General features: G+C 44.3%; 1 protein-coding gene across 6 annotated transcripts in view; it reads left to right on the forward strand.

Moving 5' to 3' along the window:
- The first annotated feature begins 343 nt into the window (after window positions 1-343).
- GFOD2 (Gfo/Idh/MocA-like oxidoreductase domain containing 2) overlaps window positions 344-25,695 on the forward strand; it is a 38,046-nt gene continuing 12,694 nt past the window's right edge. For 3 of the 6 annotated variants that reach the window (XM_068528863.1, XM_068528870.1, XM_068528867.1), the window contains exons 1-2: window positions 344-535; window positions 24,135-24,223. The gene's annotated coding sequence lies outside the window, so the exon portion shown is untranslated. Of the gene's footprint in view, window positions 536-726; window positions 909-1,129; window positions 1,149-20,802; window positions 20,933-24,134; window positions 24,224-25,695 lie in introns of those variants that run through there. The other 3 variants (XM_068528865.1, XM_068528866.1, XM_068528864.1) reach the window with 3 other exon arrangements.

The following is a 25,695-nucleotide window of genomic DNA, read 5'->3' on the forward strand; positions in this document are numbered from 1 at the left end:
GAGTCATTAGGAGTCAGAAAGCCGCGAAGTCCGGCGAATTCGAGAGAACTGTCGTTCTGCAAAGATACATCGTTATCCAGCAGCAGACCTTCCTTTTTTCTGGGACAACCAACGCCCACCACACTACTCAGAACCTCCTCGCTCTTGCTGCTGGGCAACGGACCGGAAAGAAGCCTAGGCTGGGAAACCTCTCCGCCTGCTGCCTCCACCGCCGGAAACGAATGACCAGGGCTTCCAGCCAGACTGCTTAACCTCCGCCCCCAACCAGCGAGCATGCGCAGCTCTCGGCCACGGCCCCTCCCTGCGCTGGTCCACCCCCGTCAGGGAGCATGCGCAGACCTCCCGCCGTCCCGCACCTCCCTTTCCAGACCCCGGTTCCTTAGAAACCAGGCGGCGCGTTCCCGGTGGCGGCGCGCTAGATTCCGGGGCCCGTGCGACCCCGCCAGCCTCCCTCAAGGAGGGCTGGTGGCCGCCGAGACCCGTCCAGACCCTTGGTCTCCGGTGCGGCGCAGGGCGGGGCATGCCAGCTTGCCAGGTGAGAGGCGGCCGGCGACGGCGGGTGAGGATGAAAGAAGGGCATGGCGCGGCGGCGAGCGGGCGCCTGCCGGGCCTCCTCCGCGGCCCGGCGCCCGAGGTCGGAGGCGGGGATATGCCGAGCTGGGGCTGGAGGGGGCCGTTCTAACAGCCAGCGCGGGCTCGGAGTTCGGGGGTCGCCCCAGAGTTCGTCCTCCCGCCTCAGAAATAGGACCTGCAAGTTTGGTCGTAGAATTTTAGAATTTTGGCTCCTGGAAGGACCTCGGCCATAACCCATCCCTTTACTGGACGCGAAAACCTAGGCTCCCCCGCCCTGTGCCGAGCAGAACCCCCTACCTGTGTGAGGACCGACGCTTTGTGGATAAGAATGTGAGGTATGGGAACCTCAGACAAAGGGCTTGTGGGGTAGCTGGTCCATCGTCCTTCAGAGTGAGATGGTACTTTGGGGGGATGAATCTTTAAGAAAAGAGCGTTCAGGTGGCAGGTGGGAGAAGGGACACTCCAGAAGGTGCGGTGGCTCTGCCAGTCCCGGAGTGTCCACTGGCCAGATCTCCCTGGGCCTGACCTACCTTTGAAGCTCAAGAAGGAAACAGATGGACTTGCGAAGACAAAAGGTGAGGTGAAGTATTCTCAAGGCATTATCAGATGAATGGTGAGGGAGGAAGAGGGGGCCGGGAGATCAGGACTTGTGAATGGTGGTGTGAAGAGTTTACAGCAGCATCTAAAGAACAAGACAGGAGTAGAAAAGTTTAAAGCTGCCTTGGATAGACACCAAGGAAGGTTATAAACCTTATGTATGTTCATTGTTCCCACAGTGTCATGCTGAGGGCAAGACACACGAGGAAGGAAGTAGGTGGCTTTTAGTATCCAGAAACTGGTCGCACAGGGCGCAGAGGACCTTTGTAAGCTATGGGGCACAAAGGTCTCAGAAGGAAGACCCCTGAGTCTGTGACCTTCAGTTGAACGGAACAACTGTTTAAATTAGAAAAGACACTTAATGCATTATTGTGATGTGGAGAGAGATGGAGAAGATGGTAGTCAGGGAATCTAGATACATTCTTATTTATTTATTTTTGGCTGCCGTTGGGTCTTCGTAGCTGAGCGCGGGCTTTCTCTAGTTGCAGAGAGCAGGGGCTCCTCTTCGTTGTGGTAGGCGGGCTTCTCATTGCGGTGGCTTCTCTTGTTGCGGAGCACGGCGCACAGGCTTCAGTAGTTGTGGCACGCGGGCTCAGTAGTTGTGGCTCGTGGGCTCTAGAGCTCAGGCTCAGTAGTTGTGGCGCACGGGCTTAGTTGCTCGGCGGCATGTGGGATCTTACCGGACCAGGGATCTAACCCGTGTCGCCTGCATTGGCAGGCGGGTTCTCAACCACTGCGCCACCAGGGAAGCCCCTAGATACATTCTTGATAAGGAAACTCATTTCCTTCTGAAAAGCTACACCAGGGAACAAGAGTTTTAAGGCCATCCATTTTACAGAAAATGTGAAAAAGTTACTGCTTTTGGACTAGGAGTTTAGAGAATTTATCTGTACCAAGAGCTGAAAATTTTCAGCAGACAGTTCTATTGGTAGACACCCACCTGACCCCCACCATTTTACAGCTAAAGATTCTATTGTGAGAGACTTTCTCTTACCACCTGGTTGTTCTATACCTTTCCTATGGAATGATTGGTCCGGATCGGATCTGTTATTTTTATTTGTTGGGAAAATTCAAATATGTGATTTCTATAGTAATACTAGAACCCATTAGTAGTAGGATTAGCAATGAAAAAAAAAGTACTCCCCCAAAAGACATAAGTGTTTGTAATATGGGGAAAAGAAGTGTGTGATTTTTAAAAGATGGTCCCTGATTCTAATCATCGAAGTCAGTTTGTTGCTAGCTTGATAAAACTAATTTTCACTGTGTATTTGACTTTGCCGCAGGGTTTTTGTTTTTGTTTTTTTTTTTAACCCCTCAGAGTGATAAGAGAAGATGCATTGAAAGTATGATAATGTTAATAGGTCAAATTAGTTTAAGGAGGAAAGCTTTGTTCTTCCTTTGTCCATAACTATGGCTTTTGCGGCTTTGCATTTTATTGACTTTTCTTCCATCTCTGGAAATACTTGTATAAATACCTCAAGAGATAATGGGGTATTATCAGAAGGATACGTAATCTGTGGGGGAACGTTGGCACTGTTAACCAAATCCTGTCAGAAAAGCTTTATGAAAATTATTGTATTCTGTGTAGAAACCCTCATTACTTTAGCATTGGCCCAGATAGAAGACAGACAAGTAGGCCAAAATCAAAGTAGATGGAAGGGAGCAATTACCATCTGTGGCACTGGATAGGGGGTGGGGAGGGTGCTTTGAATGTCAGTGCAAATACTTCCTTGAATGAGCATTTGGAGGAGATAATGCTTAAATGTGGTGAGTGTGCCCCATGGATTTGTGTGCATTATTTTAGCCCCTCTAATCAGAAAGACACTTGTTTTCAGAGGAGAAAGATGTGCACACTCTCAAAGTGTTTCTTCATTGCTATGGCAATGAAACCTTTGACAAATAATTACTTAACATCCATTCCATTTTCTGGGACAGCTGAGGGCAGTTATCAAACCTGGCCTGTAGTAAAGTAATCAACAGTATTTAACAGGCCAACTTACCAGATAAATCAGTAATGCTAGCAGGATTTACTTTCACTGAACTGCTTTTCTAGTTATACAATAAGAGGAGAAACAAAATGGGGACACAGTGTAATCTCATGTAGGAAGTTGTAATACAGAGTTGGTGTTCGGAAAACACAGGAATCAGCGACCACTCACTTAGAAGCAGAAGAGCCCTTCTGATGCCTAACAAGTCACTTGTGTGTTTTTATAATAGGAGGTCCAATTCTAGGTTAAGTCCACTATTAGAATTGGACAGTGTCTAGAAAAAAATTGGTTATTTTGCTGTATTTGAGAATTCGCTTACAGTATAGTAATAGGACATTATTTTTCTTATATACAAATAAAAGCAGCTTTGTATTAGTAAACTTCAGGACAGCCTAAAAGTCCAAATTATTTGAAAATTTAGATGTCAGGTGTTTTTAAGAGTGGGGAATGAAAGATAGTTGAAATAAGTTTGGGCTCGTGAAAATCAGAATGATAAAAGATACTGAGAAAAACATGGAAACAGTAAGACTTCCCAGCACACTAACGTTCACTTATGAATTAGCCATTAGGTCAGGAATGAGCTCATTAAAGTACCATGTCTTTAAACCCAGACAAAGGAAATGAGAAATGGAGTAAATATTTCTTTTTCATGATGATGGGAATGAACACTTAGAAAATAGGATTAAACATTAAGAAGGAAGAGGTGAATGTTCCTGCATTACTTAAATACACTCAAACCCTACCCTTAACACGTGTTCTTTAGTTCCTGCTCTTAGAAGGGGAATTGCAAGTAGTGCCTTTGTTCTAGGTACTGTCAGTTTTCAAGGTTGCCAGTGACAAAATGCCACACTCTTTGGGACCCAGGATTGCCAGGAATTGCTGTGGGGATACCTCAGTCTCCCCACCACCTCTCAGAGCCATTCCCAGAAGCTGCTTCTGTAACGGTTCCTATCTGTCTTCTACTATGAAAGATTAGGAACGAAAGCTTTGAGGAATGGGAACTAAGTACTGAGCGCAGTCTTCCTTTCTGGCCTGGGATAACTCTGCTCCTCTCAAACTGTCAGCTCTCAATTTCTCATGAGAATAGATAATCCCAAAATACAACTGGAAACGCTTCTACTTGGCTTTGAGATTTACCATATCACTTTACAACCTCAAAATCTTTATTATAATGAGTAAATATTAAAACAAACAAACCAACAAACCCCTCCTGAAAGTTTCTTGCTTGTGTAAAGAATGATACTGAACTTGTTTTCTCTCTGCGAGCCTTCACCCCTTCTTGCTCTCTGACTGTATTAAAAGTGGTGGAGGGAGAACAGTGGCAGGGACGGGGCAGCACTGATGTTTCCTAACTCAGGTGTCATGAACCAAACAGTAGTGCAGTTACCTAGGATAATGAATTTACGTGCATGTATTTGAAAGGTGACTGTACAGATCTTATGCTGCTTTCTAAGACTGCTATTTCTTTTGGTGCTCTTTGATGAATAGTTTTGACCCTTAGGGTCTCTTTTGGTGCTTGTTGATGGATGGTTTTGTGTTACAGCATCTCAAAGCACATTTTAGGATGTACGTGGTTAATGGTTTCTGCAGCTCGGTGGCGGTTCCTGCTAGGAAATGGTTATCATCTCAGAGGGGCCTCTCTGGGGGTGGCTCTGGGAGCCTGTGAGATGTGTATTTGTCATCCAGGCATCCTCTCATTGTCAGGGAAATGGGGGATGGTAGAGAGATCAGCTGTACTTCCTGTTACTTTTCAGCCTTTTGCACTCATATTCCTGTGCCAGGTGCTAAGGGGACATAGCTTGCTTTTTGAAGCAATGGGGGAAATGATTGAACATAGTATTTCTTATCTGATCTTATTTTCGAAACTAAATCATTGTGCTTAAACGGCTGTTTTGGTTCCCGCAGCGGAAGGCTTGCTCCTGATCATAGTGGTTATTCTTTTAAAATTATTGTCTTTCTTTCTCCTTCCTTCACTGCTTAATATTCCTGATATGCTAAGATTGTTGTCCAAAGAACATTTAAATGCCTTCAGGTAATTTCCAAATTATTATAGAAGTGTTACCAAATACCTTGAAGTGTTAAGTTTCAGGGACCTGTTATCTCCTTAATACAGTCTTGGTCCTGAAAGAGCTTAGAGTCTCAATAGTGAGGTAAGACATTGAGCGTCATTTAAACAATACTCAGAAAATTCTAAAATACTAAAATGAATGGCTATTTTCAGGTGGGCATATCCCATATACATCCTGTATTTTGCAACCGGCCTCCTTCATTACACATTAACCAAAAGGAAAACAGGAAAAAGGGGGTGGTATGGCAAAGACTGTCCTGAGATTAGATTATTTTACATCTCAGGTTTAACACAGCTGAACATGATCATGGCCTAGTTGGTAAGCAGTTTTCTGCATACAAGTGGAGATGTTTGTGAAGGGCACCAGGCATGTCCAGTCACTGGAGAACTACTCAACCTTCCTGGTGACCAGAGGCCATATAACAGAGTTAGAGAACACCGGTCAGGGTTGTTGTGTTCTGGGGTGCCCTAAGAACGTCCTACACCCAAAATCTGAAGGAAGGCAGATAGGTAATTCTCTAAAGTGTCTCTCGCTGCCATAGAAATAGCCATTTTCACAGCAACAGGATGCTTGTATCCATATAGAAGGTGGAAAACACAAAGGAAACCTTAGTAAATTAGGTTTGCACATTGAAAAATGTTTTATTATTATAATTAAAAACTCATCCTCTTCTTGGGATTACAGGTAAAACCAAAGTATGTAATACACCTCACTCTAGGGTTGGCTACTTCACATGCATCACAGCCAAGTGTGCTTTACCTCAGCAAAGGCAGAGTCTTTGTCGCATGCGTGCCACTCATTGTGTTCCTCTGTCAAATTATTCCTTGGTATTCAACGGTGGGTGTAGCAAGAAGTGGAAACTAAGCTCCAGGAGCCTGACCTGTCTGGATCACTGCTCTGTGCCCCACCTTCTGGCATAATGCCTGACTCATTGTTGCCCTTACAAATATTAGGGAACGAATGAGGAAAGAACTCTGGTGACTGGATATTGTACCATTAAGTGGGGTGAGGGAGCACAGGAGAAGGAGAGGAAAGATGACTTTGGGTTGGGAGAAGCTGGTGGGTCTCTCAGGTGGGATTTCCAGTAGACACTTAGAAGTATAGAGCCAGTTAAGAACGTTTTCGTGGAGGTCTGAGTGAAGTTGAAGGATTAGATAAAATTGCTCTGTGAGAGGGTAGGGCTGAGGATGGAATTTTCAGGATGATGTCAGTCTGGAACTCATTGTTAAGGCAATCTTTGAAAAAATAATCTTCTTGTTATTGCCAGACTTTCAAAAGCAATACAGAACTAATACAGCTGGTAGATAAGTACTTTTTCTTACTGTAATCATCAGCTGAAACTAACTTTCAGATCTAATAATTATCCAGATACCTCTGTGGGTGTTAAATTTACTTCTCCTTTATGACCCAATTTAGCTGACCCTTTTGTACATTGGGTAGTTACACCTCATTAGACAGGTCATTAGGCCTTTCATTAGTGTCCCTCCTAGGACACTGTGTGGAGGGGAGCGCAGAGATGGGGAACTGGCATCTTTGGCTCGGGCTGGGTGTGCTCTCCTGCTCTCTGGTGGCTGCCTAACGGTTTACCTCCATGTCAGCTTGTAGAAATGGGGGAATAGCATTTCTTTCCTTGGTCCTGTTTGTGTTTTTGCTGTCAGTGAGAAGGCAGCGATCTCTATGTCATTGAGTCAGTGTAAGACACTTAAAATAAACAAACAAATCATAGAAAAGCTAAACCTTCCCACAGAGCCTTTGGATCGTTGAAACCCAGGGACCAAAGTATTTGTCATAACTCATGTGTAGAACTCAATACCTGTTTTTGTTTGGCTTTTATTTTTCAATGGAAACATACATGTAGGTGAAGAAACACTTTCACGTTTATCTGAAAGCAGTCCTGCAGAAAGCAGTGCTACCCTTTCAGACTATAAGTACAAGCTGGTTCATGGGGAGCTCTAACTGAACTGCAGGTAGTCCCTCTGCTATGAACATGCAGTTCAGAACTCAAGCTGCATACTTCCCCTGGTTTCTGCTCAGGCTCGGGTGATGAGGTGTGGTTGTCTTCCCTCTTGGGTCCAGCTCTGCTATCCACGCAGTGACAGCCTGTCTACCACAGTGGCTCAATTCCAGGTGTTGGGAGGCCAAAAGGAGGGCTGGGGGACAGTTAGACATACCTTCCAGATTAGTTCTTGGTACATGACTGATGTTGAAGGCCACATGGAAGGCTACTTATTTCCCCACCAGTTTCCTGGGTTTTGCAAAATGAGGATTGAGCTTAAAATTGACCTTTACATTTTAATTTTATCTCCTTTACCATGCTCAAGAATTATGCTCTTATGTTATAGATCCCTTTGCAACTGGATGTTACGTCATGGCACCCCCCTCCTATGGTAATGTTCCACGTATCAGTTCTGGAGCATCATTCAGAGAAGCTTATATTCAGGAAATTCGCTGGTGGTCCAGTGGTTAGGACTCGGCACTTTCACTGCCAGGGCTTGGGTTCAATCCCTGGTCAGGGAACTAAGATCCCGCAAGCCCTGTGGCGTGGCCAAAAAAAAAACAACAAAGAAGCTTATATTCTTCAAGATTTTAGAACATATTTTATTTAAAATAGGAAGGAGAGACTTCCCTGGTGGCACAGTGGATAAGAATTCGCCTGCCAATGCAGGGGACACGGGTTCGATCCTTGGTCTGGGAAGGTTCCACATGCCATAGAGCAGCTAAGCCCGCATGCCACAACCACTGAGCCCGTGTGCCGCAACTATTGAGGCCAGCGCTTCTAGAGCCCGTGCTCCTCAACAAGAGAAGCCACCGCAAGGAGAAGCCTGGGCACCGCAACGAAGAGTAGCCCCCGCTCACCACAACTAGAGAAAGCTGGCGCGCAGCAACAAAGACCCAACGCAGCCACAAATAAATAAAATTAAATCTTAAAAAAAAAAAAAAAATAGGAAGGAAAAGAAGAACTTGAGCAGGAAAAACTGTTGCCTTCTAGTCAGTGCAGCTACCACAAAGGCTTTGTTTTGACCTGACTTCTTGATTCATCTGTTCTAGTACTTATTCATTTGTATGCTCATTCCTCAATCATTGCTTAGCAGCACCTACTCAGCTTCAGACACTGCTCTGTCCTGGTGACAGCAAAGTGTGAGACAGGCAACCTCTTGACATCATGACAGATCCCAATGAAGTGTGATGGGCACTGTGAAAGCCAAAGCTCAGGCACAGCTTCTCTGAAGAAGTGATGTTTAACTGGAGACCTAACAGATCTGAGGAGTTATCCTGAGGAAATAAGAAAAAGAAAAGATTGTTTCAGGCAGAGCAAACAGTTTGGACCAGAATCTCAGAGCAGGACTGAAAGAGTTAGATTTGGTAGCTGCTAGCATGCTGAGTGCAGTGTAAAGGGGAAAATGCTAAGGTGGAGAGATGGGGAAAGGCCCAACCCACACTGGGGAGAGCCCATGAAGGAATTTGGGCTTTATCTTAGGGTCACCTAGAGGCTGGGGAAGGAAGTGGTCAGGTCCAGGAGACCCGCTGGATGTCTGTTCAGGGAACCAGAGCAGTGGATGAATTCAAGGGGCCTTAAGATGTCCAATTGATGGGTTGTAGGGATGGACTGGCTGTGGGGGCAGGAAGGCTTCACTGCAGCCAGAGTGGTTCCTTAGGAACTGGTTAGGTTTGAATCACTATCACTTGTTTGAGTCCACTATCACTTACTTTCCCTTCACGATTGTCTGTTGGCATTTGACTGAACGTAGCCCCTAAGTGCTGGGTCACTGTGGTCCTGCAAGCCTTGATTGATTATTTATTTATTTACTTACTTACTTATTTATGTATTTATTTATGGCTGTGTTGGGTCTTCGTTGCTGCGCGCGGGCTTTCTCTAGTTGTGGCAAGTGGGGGCTACTCTTCATCGCGGTGCGTGGGCTTCTCTTTGCGGTGGCTTCTCTTGTTTCGGAGCATGGGCTCTAGGCGCGCGGGCTTCAGTACTTGTGGCTCACGGGCTCTAGAGCGCAGGTTCAGTAGTTGTGGCTCACGGACTTAGTTGCTCCACAGCATGTGGGATCTTCCCGGACCAGGGCTCAAACCTGTGTCCCCTGCATTGGCAGGCGGATTCTTAACCACTGCGCCACCGGGGAAGTCCCAAGGCTTGATTTACAGTGTGCTTCTCTGTTAGAGAGAGGAAACTTGACTACAAGGGGTCTGAGCTAACTGATAAGCTTGAGTCATGTCATGTAGAGGAGTGGTGGTAGTTGGAGAGACAGTTCTGGGTGAGGGCCCCTCTTGACTGGTCAAGTTGTAGCTTAAGACTGAGAGCATCAGCTCATTTTCCTAATTCCAATTGGGAGACAGAGCTATTCTGTTATATGATGCTTTCTTTCCTAAACCACTAAACCAGATTCTGCCCCAAACTATTTAATTAACAACGTAAGTACTCTCTTTATTACATTTGTGAACACATCCCAAGATCATACAGAATTATTTGCAGTTTTGATGAGTTCAGTATATACGTCTTGGTTTATTGATCAACTATGCAGGAGCAAGGTCTGAAATCTTTCATTTTTTTCGGCAAATATTTACTGAGCACCCACTACATATCAGGCCTTGTTCTAGGAACTTGGGGGTATAGCAGTGAACAAAACAGACAGAAAATTCCCTTTCCTCAAGGAGCATGCGTTCTAGCAGGGGTGGTAGGATGAGACCAACAATGGGAAGATAAACCTGGTTCTGATAAGACAGCTTTTGAGTAGAGACCTGAAGGAAGTGAGGGAGTGAGTAAGCCAAATTGATATCATCTGTACAGTAGAGGGAACTGCCAGCACAAAGGCCCTGAGACAGAGACATACCTGGTATGTTTGAGATACATACAGCAGTGAACCACTGTGGCTGGAGCAGAGTGAGCAAGGGGAAGAGAAATTGGGTATAAGGTCAGAAAGAGGATAGGGTGCAGACAGATCATGTAGGGCCTTTTGTAGGTCAGAGGAAGAACCTTGGCTTTTATTCTAAGAGAGATGGGAAGCTTGTGGCGCCTTCGGGCAGGGGAGTGGCTTGATCTGACTTACATTTTAATTGCGTCACTCTCAGCTCTGTGTTAACAATAGATTGGGGGTGCAGCATGGGAAGGGGCAGGGTAGAATCTGGGAGACCAGGTGCGCTGTTGTAGTAGCACTGGGGAGAGGTGATAGTGACTTGAACTAAGGTGGTGGCAATAGAGTAGTAGGAAGTGCTTGGATACAGGATGTGTTTTGAAGGTAGAGAGCCAGCAAAACTTTTTTTTATGGATCAGGTGAGAAGTGTGAGAGAAGAAGAGGGATCAAGGACTACTCCGAGGTTTTGATTTGAACAGTTAGAAAATTTGTGTTACCAGTTCCTGAGATGAAGCCATTGTGGGAAGAGAGAGTTTGGTGGGGAGAAACATCAGGAGTTTAGTTCTGGACACCAAGTCGAAATGTACATCAGATAGGCGGTTGTTTATACTAGCCTGGAGCTCAAGCAAGAGGACCTGGCTGATAACTTTGGGAGTCGTCAGAGAATAGATAGTATTTAAAGCCATGAGACTGAATAGGATCATCAGTCATGAGCCAGGAGCAATGGTTACCACAGTCATTATCAGGAGAAACTAGCAGAGAAATGGCCAGAGAGGTAGGAGGAAACACAGCTAATGTCACAGTCTGTTTTAAAAATAAATTGGGGGACTTCCATGGTGGCGCAGTGGTTCAGAATCTGCCTACCAATGCAGGAGACACGGGTTCGAGCCCTGGTCTGGGAAGATCCCAGAGCCCTGGTCTGGGAAGATCCCACATGCCGCGGAGCAGCTAAGCCCGTGTGCCACAACTACTGAGCCTGTGCTCTAGAGCCCACGAGCCACAACTACTGAGCCCGCGTGCCACGACTGCTGAAGCCCGTGCGCCTAGAGCCCGTGCTCCGCAACAAGAGAAGCCACAGCAATGAGAAGCCCATGTGCTGCAACGAAGAGTAGCCCCCGCTCACTACAACTAGAGAAAGCCCATGCGCAGCAACAAAGACCCAACGCAGCCAAAAATAAAAATAAATAAATTAAAAAAAAAAAAAAGATTGGGGAATTCCCTGGTGGTCCAGTGGTTAGGACTCCGTGCTTTCAACACGGAGGGCGCGGGTTCAGTCCCTGGTTGGGACTAAGATCCTGCAAACCACATGGCACGATAAATAAATAAATAAATAAATAAGGAGGGAGGGAAGGAAGGAAGGAGGGAGGGAGGGAGGGAGAGAAGGAAGGAAGGGAGGGAGGAAGGAAGGAAGGAAGGAGGGAGGGAGGGAAGGAAGGAAGGAAGGAAGAAGGGAGGGAAGGAAGGGAGATTTATTGAGGGCCCAACTCAATAGCTAGGGTCCTGGCCTCATCACTGGCCACAGTGCTTTATTTTAGCATGTTTTATATTAAGATAGAATTACTGAAAAAATTCATCCTCAGAAAAATCTAGTTCCCAAACAAGCCCCTTGATACTGGCCCCTTGGAATGTGTCTGAGGGGCCACAGGTCTGCGGCAAAGTCTGAGGAGGGGTGCCGTAAGGGTGCACAGCTCTCAAAGGCGGCTGCTGCTGGGGAGTTCCAGCTGTGGGCTGGTTCTGGGATGTGGGGGGCTGGGAGCTGAGCTAGCCACCTTTGTGGTGTGCTAACCTTATTGCCCAACCTGTACAGCTACAACCAAAAAGTGTTACACATTATTTCTCACTTAAGGCCTTCATTAGCTTCACCTGCCTACAGCGATGCCGGAGAAGAACTCCTTTCTGAACCCTCACTTCCTTAGTATGAGTTGTTCGTGAGTGGTGAGGACTTGCCTAACACCCACAGCTCAGCAGCTCATCCAGTGTGATGTTGGCTAGGGAAAAGTGCCATCTTCAGATCCTCAGCAAGTGCCGAGACTTAGTAGATCATTGGCCTTAGCTTGGCTTCAGCCATTGTCTCCATACAGTCATCCCTCGGTATCTGTGTGTGTGCTGGGGGGGCGGGGGTGGTGGTTCCGGGACCCCTATGGATACCAAAATCCGCACATGCTTCAGTCCCTTATATAAAATGGCATATAACATACATCCTCTCGTATGCTTTATATCATCTCTAGATTACATATAATACCTAATACAATGTAAATGCTATGTAAATAGTTGTTAATACAGTGTAAAACTATGTAAATAGTCACTGGTGTGCAGCAAATTCTAGTTTTATGTTTTGGAACATTCTGGTATTTTCTTTTTTTTTTAATATCTTAGATCCATGGTTGGTTGAATCTGAGGATGCGTAGATACGGAGGGCCAACTGTATTGGTACCAAAAGTATGCTTACACGGTTTTTGTTTTGTTTTAAAGGAAAGAGACTTTTAATTCACACATGTCCATTTAATTTGATTATAGATGTAAATCCGCACGGTGCAAGTAGGTTGTTCTATACCCTCAGACACAACTTATGGTGGTTAAAAATTGAGGTATAATTTACATACAATTAAATGCACAGATGCTAAGTATTCAGTTTGATGAGTTGTGACAAATATATCCCCATGTAACCACAATGCAACACAAGATATAGAGTATTTCCACCATCATTCGTTTCCTGGTGCCCCTTTCTAGTCGGTTCCACACCTCCCTGCCCCACACCCCAACCTGCCAACCACCACGCTACCACTTCTGACTACTGTCACTAATAAGTAAGGTTTGCCTGTTCCTGTACCTCAAATAAATGGAATCCTACAGTATGGGGGGTTTTTTTGGTGTGTGTGCCTAGCATCTTTCACTCAACATAATATTTTTAAGATTCACACATGTTGTTGCATATATTAGTAGTTCATTCATTTTTACTGCTTTTCTGTATTCCATTGTATGCCTATACCATAATTTGTTTATCTAATCTCCTATTCATAAACATTTGGGTTTATTTCCAATTTGGGGCTAAGATGAATTAGGACTGCTGAGAACATTTTGTCTAAGTTTTTTGTGGACGTATGTTTTCATTTTCTTGGGTAAATATCTACGAGTGGAGTTGCTGTGTCATTGAGTTGATATATGTTTAACTTTATAAGAAAATGTCAGTTTTCCAAAGTGACTGTACTATTTTACACTGCCACCAACAATGTATGAGAGTTCTGTTTGCTCCATATCCTCTCCAAACTTTGGGATTGTCAGTCTTTTTCTTTTTTTTCTTTGCCATTCTAGCGAGTATCTTGAGTATCTCAGTGTGGTTTTAGTTTGCATATCCCTGATAACTAATGATATGGAGTGCCTTTTCATGTGCTTATTGGCTTTTCCTGTATCTTTGGTGTGAAGCGATCAAAGTCCTTTGACATTTAAAAAAAATGAAGTTGTTCATTTTTTCATCGTTGATTTGTAGGATTTCTTCTGCATACAAGTCCTTTGTTACATATATGTTTGGCAAATATTTTTTGCTAATCTGTGGCTTACCTGTTTATTTTTTTAGTGGAGTCCTTTAGTGAGCAGAAATTCTTTAAAATTTTGAAATCCAGTTTATCAATGGGTTAATGCTTTTTGTGTCCTGTCCAAGAAATCTTTACCTATTCCGTGGCCTTGAAAATGTTCTCTGATATGTTTTTCTAGAAGCTTTATGGTTCTGGGTTTTACATTTAGGTCTTTGATTCATTTTGAATTAATTATTGTGTACACAGTGAGAAAGGAAGGGTCAGGTTTTTTGTTTGCCATATGGAAATCTAATTGTTCCAACACCATTTTTAAAAAAATTAATTAATTTATTTATTTTTGGCTCTGTTGGGTCTTCATTGCTGCACGTGGGCTTTCTTTAGTTGCGGTGAGCAGGGGCTACTCTTTGTTGCGGTGTGCGGGCTTCTCATTGCAGTGGTGTCTCTTGTTGCGGAGCACAGACTCTAGGCGCATAGGCTTCAGTAGTTGTGGCTCGCAGGCTCCAGAGGGCAGGCTCAGTAGTTGTGGCTCACGGGCTTAGTTGCTCCGCGGCATGTGAGATCTTTCCTGACCAGGGCTCGAACCCGTGTCCCCTGCATTGGCAGGTGGATTCTTAACCACTGCGCCACCAGGGAAGCCCACAACACTATTTTTTAAAAAGAGTATTCTTTCCCCATTGAATTAATACTTTGGCTGAAAATCAATTGACTGCATTTATGTGGCTTGCAGGGTAAAGATACTATTACAAGGCAGTAACTTTGTAGAAATCCCTAATGGCTCTTTTTGAAGCCTGGCACTGAAAAATAGAAAGCATAATTTGTAACTTAAAAATATATAGTTACAAGGAAAAGTATTATAGATTTTTTAATAGCTTGGATGGAACCACCCCGGCTCCATCCATCTGTAAGCTTCTGAATAGCTTGATGATTCTAATAGCATCAGGAAGACAAAATTCCAGAACAAGTAATGACACTCGAAAAAAACCCTGAGGGCTTCCCTGGTGGCGCAGTAGTTAAGAATCTGCCTGCCAATGCAGGGTTCAAGCCCTGGCCCGGGAAGATCCCACATGCCGCAGAGCAACTAAGGCCGTGCACCACAACTACTGAGCCTGTGCTCTAGAGCCCGCGAGCCACAACTACTGAGCCTGCGTGCCACAACTACTGAAGCCCGCACGCCTAGAGCCCATGCTCCACAACAAGAGAAGCCACCGCAATGAGAGGCCTGCGCACTGCGATGAAGAGTAGCCCCCGCTCGCTGCAACTAAAAAGAAAGCTCACGCGCAGCAACGAAGACCCAGCGCAGCCATAAATAAATAAATAAATAAGTAAGTAAGTAAGTAAATAAGTAAATAAATTTATTTTTTAAAAACCTGTCATTTGTACACCCATGTTCATAGCAGCATTGTTCACAGTAGCTAAAATGTGGAAGCTACCCAAGTGTGTACTGACAGATGAATGGATAAACAAAATGTGGTATGTACATGCAGTGGAATATTATCCAGCCTTAAAAAGGAAGGAAATTCTGACATATGCTACAACATGGGTGAGCCTTGAGGACGTTGTGCTAAGTGAAATAAACCAGTCACAAAAGCACAAGTATAATATGGTTACACTTATATGAGGTACCTAGGGTAGTCAGACCCATATAGACAGAAAGTAGAACGGTGGTTACCAGGGGCTGGGGGGAGGGGGAATGGGAAGTTATCATTTAATGGATATAGAGTTTTAGTTTTGCAAGGTGAAAAGAGTTCTATGGATGGGTGGTGGTGATGGTTGTACAACAATGTGAATGTACTGAATGCCACTGAACTGTACATTTTTAAATGGTTAAGATGGTAAATTTGATGTTATATGTATTTTACCACAATTAAAATTTTTGAAAACCTAACTATACAAGTACAGAATATTAGGACATGTGCAAAATCCTACCATGTGTCAGGATGACATGGCTGTCTAAATTCTAAAATGAATGGAAGCAACAGGAGTGTAATGTACAGGGAAGAAGGCCAGAATATGCTCAGGATATGGTGTTCAGTTCTGGGGGCTGCATTTCAGGGGCATATTGACAATCTAGACAATGGACAAACCAGAGCAGCCTTAGCCAGCAGGATAGAGAACGTGAGGAAGGTCTGAGGGAATTAAGGGAGTTCGGTCTGTAAAGGAGTGTATCAGTTAGCTTTTGTGGTATAACAAACAACCTCAAAATTCAGTACCTTAAGACAAACATTTATTATTTCTCATGGTTCTTAGGGCAACCTGGGTGGTGGTTCTGGTCTGGGTAAGCTCAGCTAGAACTGGATAGCCTGAAATGATCTCAGTCAACTGGCAGTTGACTCATTGTCAGCTGGAGCAGAGGGGATGACTTGGTCACATGTTTCTTATGATCCATTAGGATGGCCTGGGCTTGTTCACATGGTGATGGCTCCAGAGATCCCAGGAGTAGCCACAGAGCAAGCCTTAATGCACAAGTACTTTTCAAACCTCTTGTGTCATGTTGCTAATGTCCCATTGACCAGAGCAAGTGACATGGCTAAGTACAGTCACTGTGCGAAGTGATTGACTACCCAAGGCATGAAAACAAGGAAGGGAATTATTGTGGCCATCTGCAAACAACCTAGGAAACATAGAGGAAATATGAGAGTTTCATTAGGAACATCACAGGTTGTTCCACAGTGTAGAAGTAAGACCAATGGGATGGAAGTTAAATGAGGGTAGACTTCAAGTCAATCTAAAGTAGAACTTTCTGGCTAAAGTGGCCCCAGAAGAACAGAAGCGGACCACCAGTAAAAGGAGGGCGTTGCCATTGGATGTGTTGGAGAGGCTCTATGACCAGCCTTTCTGACCAACTCAGACCTGTTACATCATCTCCAGGAAGCCTTTCCTGCTTGCACACCACCTGGGGCCCATGTAGTTAATGGTGCTCTTCTCTGTGCCACACACAGATTCCTGTTGCTCTACCTGTCATACCTTATAACAAATGTGTTTACCTGCCTGTCTTGTTGATGAAATGGAGTTCCTTAAGGGCGTGGATGACATCTGATTCACCATCTCAGTGCCAATATCTGCAGGAAATTGTGTTCCATCCTCAGATTGCCTCCTGGTGGTCAGATGTCTGTGGCAGCTCGAACCATAGAATCTGCATTTCAGGCAGAATGAAGGGGGAGGTGGGGGGGGAATACGCCCGACAACTGAGATTGCCGTCTTTTTAATTTATTTATTTTGGCTGTGCTGGGTCTTAGTTGCGGCACGTGGGATCTTTGTTGCAGCATGCAGGATCTTTAGTTGCAGCATGCAGGCTCTTTTTTAATTTTTATTTATTTATTTTTATAAATTTATTTATTTTATTTTATTTTTGACTGCGTTGGGTCTTCGTTGCTGTGCGCGGGCTTTCTCTAGTTGCAGCAAGCGGGGGCCACTCCTCGCTGCGGTGCGCGGGCTTCTCACTGCGGGGGCCCCTCCTTGTTTCAGAGCACAAGTTCTAGGCGTGCAGGCTTCAGCAGCTGTGGTGCGCACGCTCAGCAGTTGTGGTGCACGGGCCCAGTTGCTCTGTGACATGTGAGATCCTCCCAGACCAGGGCTCGAACCCGTGTCCCCTGCACTGGCAGGTGGATTCCCAACCACTGTGCCACCAGGGAAGCCCCAGGCTCTTTTTAAATTTTTATTTTTTATTTTTTATTTTTAAAATTTATTTATTTACTTATTTTTGGCTGTGTTGAGTCTTTGTTGCTGTGCGTGGGCTTTCTCTAGTTGCGGTGAGCAGGGACTACTCTTTGTTGCGGTGCACGGGCTTCTCATTGTGGTGGCCTCTCTTGTTGTGGAGCATGGGCTCTAGGCGCACGGGCTTCAGTAGTTGTGGCACACGGGCTCAGTAGTTGTGGCTCATGGGCTCTAGAGCTCAGGCTCAGTAGTTGTGGTGCACGGGCTTAGTTGCTCCACGGCATTGGGATCTTCCTGGACCAGGGCTCAAACCCATGTCCCCTGCATTGGCAGGCGGGTTCTTAACCACTGCGCCACCAGGGAAGTCCCCCAGGCTCTTTTTTTAGTTGCGGCATGTGGGTTCTTAGTTGCGGCATGTGGGTTCTTAGTTGCAGCATGCGGGATCTAGTTCCCTGACCAGGGATCAAACCTGGACCCCCTGCATTGGGAGTGTGGAGTTTTAACCACTGGACCACTAGGGAAGTCCCGTGGTTGCCCTATCTTTAAAGAACGTTTCTAGAAACTCTACCAAACTGTACCTTGTATTATTTGTCTTCCTAGACACACCTGTTTGCAAGGGAGGCTGGGAAATATAGGTTTTAGCTCAGCACGCTGAAACCCCCAACATTATAAACAATTGTTGGTAGAAAAGGATTCATAGGCACCTTCTGCCCAGGGTGTGACCCCTACTTAAGCTGCCTAATGAATGAGTGACCTCTCTGAAGTTATGCACTAACGCCAGAGTTCCCAGAATCTGTGACTCTTCACACACACAGTGAGGTAGGGTGTTCTTTTTATCATAATCCTGGCTACCTTCATGACTATACGCTGTCACTTGGAGCTCCTGGCCTTATAACCCTTGGGATAGGGCAGGGATCAGCAACCCTTTTCTGTAAAGGGCCAGATGGTAAATATTTCAGGCTTTGTGGGCCATATGGTCTCTGTTGCAGCTACTTTGCTGTTGTAGCACAAAAGCAACCATAGATAAAGGAATGGGTGTAACTGTGTTCCAGTAAAACTTTATTTACAAAAACAGGGACTTCCCTGGTGGTCCAGCAGTAAAGAAACTGCCTTACAATGCAGGGGATGCAGGTTCAATCCCTGGTCAGGGAACTAAGATCCCACATGCCGTGGGGCAACTAAGCCCGTGCAGCACAACTACCGAGCTCGCGTGCCTCAACTAGAGCCCATGTGCTGCAAACTACAGAGCCCACGCGCTCTGGAACCCAAGTGCCACAACTACAGAGCCCACACACCCTGGAGCCTGCACGCCACAACTACAGAGCCCTCATGCTGCAACTAAGACCCGACCCAGCCATAAATAAATACATAATAAATTTAAAAAAACAAAAAACGGGTATCATATTGGATTTGGCCCACCTCTGTGATGGGGAGTGGGTCTCGTCCTGTGGTTTTGCAGAAGCTGTGACTCCATGGACTGGACATACAGAAGGTAAGATGATATTTAGCCAGTCTGGGAAGAACAGAATCCACAAATCCCAGTTTTGGCACGTGTCTCAACTGTCAGGCCTCAAGGCTTCCCTGTTTCTCTTAATGATACTACAACTTCCCAGGCTTAGAACTTCAGTATCATTTTTTAGGGGGTCACATTTTTTTTAATATAATTTACATACCAGTAAAATTGACCATTTTTAGTGTACAGTTCTATGAGTTTTGACAAATGCATATAGTCATATAACCACCACCATAGTCAAGATATAGAACAGTTCCTTCACCATTCCCCACCCCCAAAATTCCCTTGTGGCATTTTGTAGTCTCTTCAGGCCCCTGACCCCAACCCTTGGGAACCACTGATCTATTATTCTGCCCCTATAATTTGCCTTTTTTATTATGTGATATAAATGGAATCACACAGTATGGAGCCTTTGGAGTCTAGCATCTTTCATCTAGCATATAATACATTTGAGATTCATCCACGTCGTGGCGTGTATTAGTAGTTCTTTTTTTATTGCCGAGTAGTATTCCATTACATTAATATACTACCGTTTGTTGATCCACTCACCAGTTGAAGGACATTAGTGTTGGTTCCAAGTTTTGGCAGTTACAAATAAAGCCAACATTAGACATTATAAAGTAAGCCTTCACATATGGGTTTTTGTGTGAACATAAGTTTTCATTTCTCTTGGTTAATAGCTGGAAGTGGGATTGCTAGGTTGTATGCTGTGTGTATTTAACTTTAAAAGACGACAAACTGTTTTCCAAAGTGGCTGTACCATTTTTCATTTTCACTAACAACAAACAGCTGCTTTATATCCTCGCCAGTTTTTGATATCAGATTTTCTGAATTTCACACATTCCAATAGGTGTGTAGTTGTAATAAATAAGTTTTAATTTGCATTTCTAACTAATGCAATTTAATAACTAATCTCATGACTTGATATGTTGAATTATAGTAATTGATTTTAGAATATTGAACCAGCCTTACATTCTCTTGGTCATCATGCATTGTCCTTTTAACACATTGCTGGATTCAGTTTGCTAATACTTTGTTGAGGATTTTGTGCCTGTGTTCATGAGGGATGTTGGTCTATAGTTTGGTGCCATTTTTGGCTTTTCCCTCTCCCCTCATAATCCCAGGTCCTATTGATAGCTGTCTGCTCCACTTCATTCCCTCCATCAGACCCTCCTTATCTCTTATTTTATATCTTAACTGGTTCTCTGTGTCTAGTGTCTCCTGAACTCTATTCCACCTACGTGAAATTAAAAAAAAAAAAAATTCAGTGCTTCTCTTTGTTTACTGTATTAGTTAGGGTCCAGGCAGGACACAGCCAGCACATTCAGAGGGTTATTGAAAAGCCTTTAATGGAGAGATTATTTACGATGGTGAGTGCGGTAAGGGAAACCTACAAGGGATGGTGGCCCACCGAGGGACTGGCAGGGACTGGCTATAGCTGATACTGTTACCACCTGAGGCACAGTGGGGGAAGGGAGGGGTACCGGAACCCAGCAAAATCTGTGGCTATGGGAGAGGGGTCCTCCGTAGACACTGACCTTGGTCAAGGATCACAGCCCCTGCCAGAGCCACATTGCTGGTAGGGAGAGAGGCAGAGAATGAATACTGTAACCTTTCTTCCTGTGCTCTGATCTCCTCCTGAGATTGGCTGGACCCAGATGGAAGCCAGAGGGCCTGAAGCCCACGTGATATAGTTCTTAGAGACTGACCTTCTGATTCGTGGGGGACAGAGCAGAGCAGAGAGGGGATCAGGTGGCGAAAGTGGGACAGAGCAAAAGTACCGAGCACACCCACCAATCAAAGTCCAAACTCCTTAGATTAGCACTTGTGCCACCAGCTCTGGCTCCTACTCCCTTTCTGACTTCTTGCTCCCAAAGTTAAGACTGTGTCTTTTCATCTTTTTATCTCCTACAGTCTCCCTGTTGGGGCCCTCAATAAAGGTGTGATGTATGAACAGAGCAATATTGGTTTGAGTGGTGGAGCTGAGGCAAGCAGTCGCCAAGTCAGGGAGCAGAATGAACTTTCCTGGCTCACACTCATCGCTAAGGATGAAAGAAGAGTTGTTCCACGCATACAAGCCTCTGTTTTTATGGAGGCTCGGAGAAGCTCAGTAACCTGCTCCAGGTTTCACAGCTAGTTGTGGCAGGTGTGTTACACAAAACCAGCTGTGGAAAAAAAAAACCAAAAAACCAGCTGTGGAACCCTGGAAGAGTTACCTAGCGACTCTAAGCTTCTGCTTTCCTCATCTATAGGACAGAATTGCGTAGACCTGAAGGGATATACTATACATTACACTAAACACTGCCTGGCCTATTGCACTCACTGCATATTAGCTTAGAATATTATCTTCATAGTCCTACACAGCTTTCGAAGAGGAGATATCTAAGGCAGCCATACATAGCTTTAAAAAAAAAAAAAAAGATCCATGTAGTGACTTACTATGGGGCCAGGCCCTGTTTTAAACGCTCATGAATATTAACTCATTTAATCCTTAACTCCTCTATGAGGTACATACAGTTAACCCCATTTTACAGATGAGGAAACAGAGGCACAGAATGATTAAGAAACTTACCTGACGTTACCTAGTTGGTCAGTGGTGGAGCCAGGATTTGAGCCCAGGCAAGGTTGGCTGCAGATTCCATGCTTCTAACCTCTGTGCTACCTTCCCCATAACCTATAGCCTTGTCAAACTATATATAGTCAGTCCTGTCAAGGCACTTTTCCCCCTTCATTCCTGACCAGCATATGCTGATTGGAATGCATGTGAGCTAGGCAGGACTGGGTTTGTGGAGATCTTTGGAGGCACATGAAAGGTATGTACAAGGATACTGGGGGCAAGCAATAGGACATGTTAGGGGTGAGAAAGGGTAATCACTGAAATAAATGAGGAAAACTAGTTCTGTCTACTGGAGCAGGAAATACCTAGTCAAGCTTGCCTAGCTTCATGCCATCTGGCTTCCTCAGAGGTCAGCTCTTGCCCCTTTATTTATGGGTGTTGATGAAGCTGCCCTTTGAGTCACTGTCAGTGAAACAGAGGTTATTAAAATTTCTTCTAATCCATTCTGTTGTTTTAAGCCACCAGTGCAAATATACACCCAAATATAATTAGAGCATGAAGGAATGAGGTGTGAGAGAGGAAGAAGTGTGCCCTGGGCAGGAATTTAGAGAGGACACGGACATCCTTGCTTATGGTGGCTATGTCTTAACTCGCCTGACCCTTAGAGCTGTTTTAATGAATGACCCACAAAGCTTAAGCAGAATCTTACTGTGTAGTGCTACAAATTTTACACTCTCAAGCTCCCAGAATATCCATGACTTGTAAGTAACCCCCCAAAAACCTGTAAATGCAGAAAGTGACCAAAATAGCTAAAGGGAGTTCAGGACATGAAAATTATAGAAGATAGTATGTGACTGAACTGTTTTCTAACTAGAAGGGAATCCTGTAAGGGCAAGAGAATTATCAGCAAAGAGGAAAGAGAGGTGGCTGAGAGGCCACGGACATTATTCACCATCAGAAAGAAAGATGGGACTTCCCTGGCAGTCCAGTGGTTAAGACTGCGCTTCTAATGCAGGGAGCGCGGGTTCAATCCCCGGTTGGGGAACTAAGATCCCACATGCTGCGTGGCATGGCCAAAAAAAGAAAAAAGAAAAGAAAGAAAGAAAGATGGTTAAGCTAGAACCCAATGGTAGAAATGGTAGAGTGCAGGGAATAAGCCAAGCTCCACAGCCCAGAGAGTAGAGACAGGAGGAGGCAGGAAGCTGACAGGGGTCTGGAGTTAGAGGCAGCTCAAGTCATGCTTATGTCCGTGGTTCACAAAGGCACAGGTGTCCTTCAGGTAGGATCAAGCAGTACTGTAGGATGCTGTACTGTGGGCTATACAGGCAAACCAACCCCTAACAGAGATGTATACTTCGCACAGTACAATTGTATCTACGGTAGAAGCAAAAGAGAAGCTGGATCTGAAAATGAAATTAAGAAAACAATTCCATTTACTATAGCATAAAATAAAATACTTAGAAATAAATTTAACATAAAAGTACGTAACTTATACTCTAAAAACTACAAAACATTGTTGAAAGAAATTAGACATCCCATGTTCATGAATCAGAAAACTTAATATTGTTAAGGTGACAACAGTCCCCAAATTGATCTACAGATTCAAAGCAATCTCTATCAAAATCCCAGATTGACAAACTGATCCTAAAATTTATAGGAAAATACAAGGGTCCCATAATAGCCAAAATAATACTTAAAAAGAACAAAGTTAGAAGACTCACACTTACTGATTTCAGAACTTACTATAAGTTCAGGACAGATGTATAGACCAATGGAATAAAATTCAGAGTCCATAAATAAACCCATACGTTAATGATCAACTGATTTTCAGTAAAGGTGCCAAGGTCATTCTGGGGGAAAGAATAGTCTCTTCAACAAATGGGGCTGGAACAACTAAATAACCAAATGTAGAAGAATAAAGTTAATTAGTATACCGGTGACTTCCAAATCTGCAGCACAAGCCCAGCTTTCTCTCCAGAGCTTCACACCCGTATATTCTAAGCTCCACAAAACCCACATGACCAAACCTGAACAGAAGCAATAAAGTAAGATGGTGAGAACATCTTACTTTACTGTACCTCCCAATTACTTCCTTTCCCCCATCCCCTGATTTACCTTCTGTCTCCACGGATTTGCCTGTTCTGAACATTTTATATAAATGGAATCATATAATATGTGGCCTTCTGTGACTAGCTTCTTTCACTTAGCATAATGTTTTCAAGGTTCATCTGTGTTGTAGCTTGTATCAGTACTTCATTACTTGTTGTGGCTGAATAGTACTACTTTGTATGGTTATACCAGATTTTGTTTACTGATTCAGCAGTTGATGGACATTTGGGTTGTTTCTACTTTTTGACTATTATGATTAATTCTCCTGTGAACATTCATGTACAAATTTATATGTTAATATGATCTAAAAGGGGCTCAATAAAAAACTGTTCCCCACTGTTTAATTCTCCCAGAAAGAAAAAATACACTCATCATCTGTTACTCTGAAGCCATTGTTTTCATCTTGAGTAACTGTCTCCCCAACTTTTAACTGGTTTATAGCTAGTAATTTCACAGAGCGTTCTTCTTACTAGGTTATCTAGGTATGTGTTTTGAAACTCATCTCTTTTGGAGATAACCCTTGAAAGTGACCCTACACAAAGCTAGACCTGTCTTGAGATTTCTGGATCTTGCAGGGCCTTGTAAGTCATACTAAAGCATCTGGACTTCATACTGAGTCCAATGGGAAGTCACTGAAATGTTTAAAAAGGAAGGGAGTGATGTGATTCCGTTTGCATTTTAGAGCGATCTCTTCGCAATATGAGGAATGGATGAAGGAAGGAAAGAATGGAAGCAAGAGAGATCAAGTAGAAGGTTGTTGCAGTCATCCAGGTGAGTGGTGCTGGGGGCTAGACTAGGGCAGTGGCAGAGGGGATATCAAAGAAGGGGTGGATTTAAGACATAATAAAGAGGGAGGATCAACAAGACTTGATGATGAGTTACCTGTACAGGTAAGGGAATAAAGAGATTGCGATGCTGGCCAGCTTTCTGAGTTGAGGAACCGAGCTGATGATGGTGACATACCAAGAGACAGAGAACACAGGAAGAAAATGTTTGAGGGAAGGTTTATGATAATTATTAAGTGCTGACTGTATACTAGACACTTTACTGGGCACTTACAACTGGACCTCATTTAATCTTCAAAAAACCCCAGGAGCTAAACAGCATTAGACCTGCTTTTCCCATGAAAAACATTGCATTCAGCTAGGAAGTGGTGAGGCCAGAATTTGACCCCAGATGTCCTGGATGCCTTCACTTTGTGTGTTCTCACCATCTTACTTTACTGCTTCTGTTCAGGTTTGGTCGTGTGGGTTTTGTGGAGCTTAGAATATATGGGTGTGAGGCTCTGGAGAGAAAGTGGGGATTGTGCTGCAGATTTGGAAGTCACTGGTATACTAATTAAAGCCTGGGACATGAGTAGTACAAAGAATATGTGGAGCAAGAAGAGAAGAGAACACCTCTGACAACCTCAAGAAGCTCAACATTGAAGGAGCTGAGGATAAGAGCAGGGGAGCCTGAAAGCAGTGCTCAGAAATGACCAGAAAGGTGGGAGGATGTCATGGATGGGGAAGGAAGAGATGTATATGTCGCTAGTGCTCACAGTTGGGGAAGGAAGTAGTTAATTATTAGGGATTTACAAAAGGAATGCCATGTCTCCATTAAACTGACAAATAGGTTGACTGATCTGTGAGGAGATGCAAGTGAAGCAATGGTACGTGGATGAAAGTAGAACAGCATTTGGATATCCAACATTTGGATACAACTTTTTAAAAATTGTGATTTGGGGCTTCCCTGGTGGCGCAGTGGTTGAGAGTCTGCCTGCCGATGCAGGGGACACGGGTTCGAGCCCTGGTCTGGGAGGATCCCACATGCCGCGGAGCAGCTAGGCCCGTGAGCCACAACTGCTGAGCCTGCGCGTCTGGAGCCTGTGCTCCGCGGCTGGAGAGGCCCGCGCACTGTGATGAAGAGTGGCCCCCACTTGCCACAACTAGAGAGAAAGCCCTCGCACAGAAACGAAGACCCAACACAGCCAAAAATTAATTAATTAATTAATTAATTTAAAAAATAATAATAATAATAAAAAAAATTGTGATTTGCAGAAAGTAGATTTTTTTTAAAGATAATTGGTAGACTAAGGGGCTGTAAGGTGTTTGTAAAATTATTATTTAAAATGGTACAGGACCTTGGGAGTTCCCTGGTGGTCTAGTGGTTAGGACTTGACACTTTCACTGCCGTGGGCCCGGGTTCAATCCCTGGTCGCAGAACTAAGATCCCACAAGCTGCGTGGCTTGGCCTAAATAAAT

This window comes from Eschrichtius robustus, chromosome 19 (assembly GCF_028021215.1).
Source record: "Eschrichtius robustus isolate mEscRob2 chromosome 19, mEscRob2.pri, whole genome shotgun sequence".
NCBI classification, from domain to species: Eukaryota; Metazoa; Chordata; class Mammalia; order Artiodactyla; family Eschrichtiidae; genus Eschrichtius; species Eschrichtius robustus.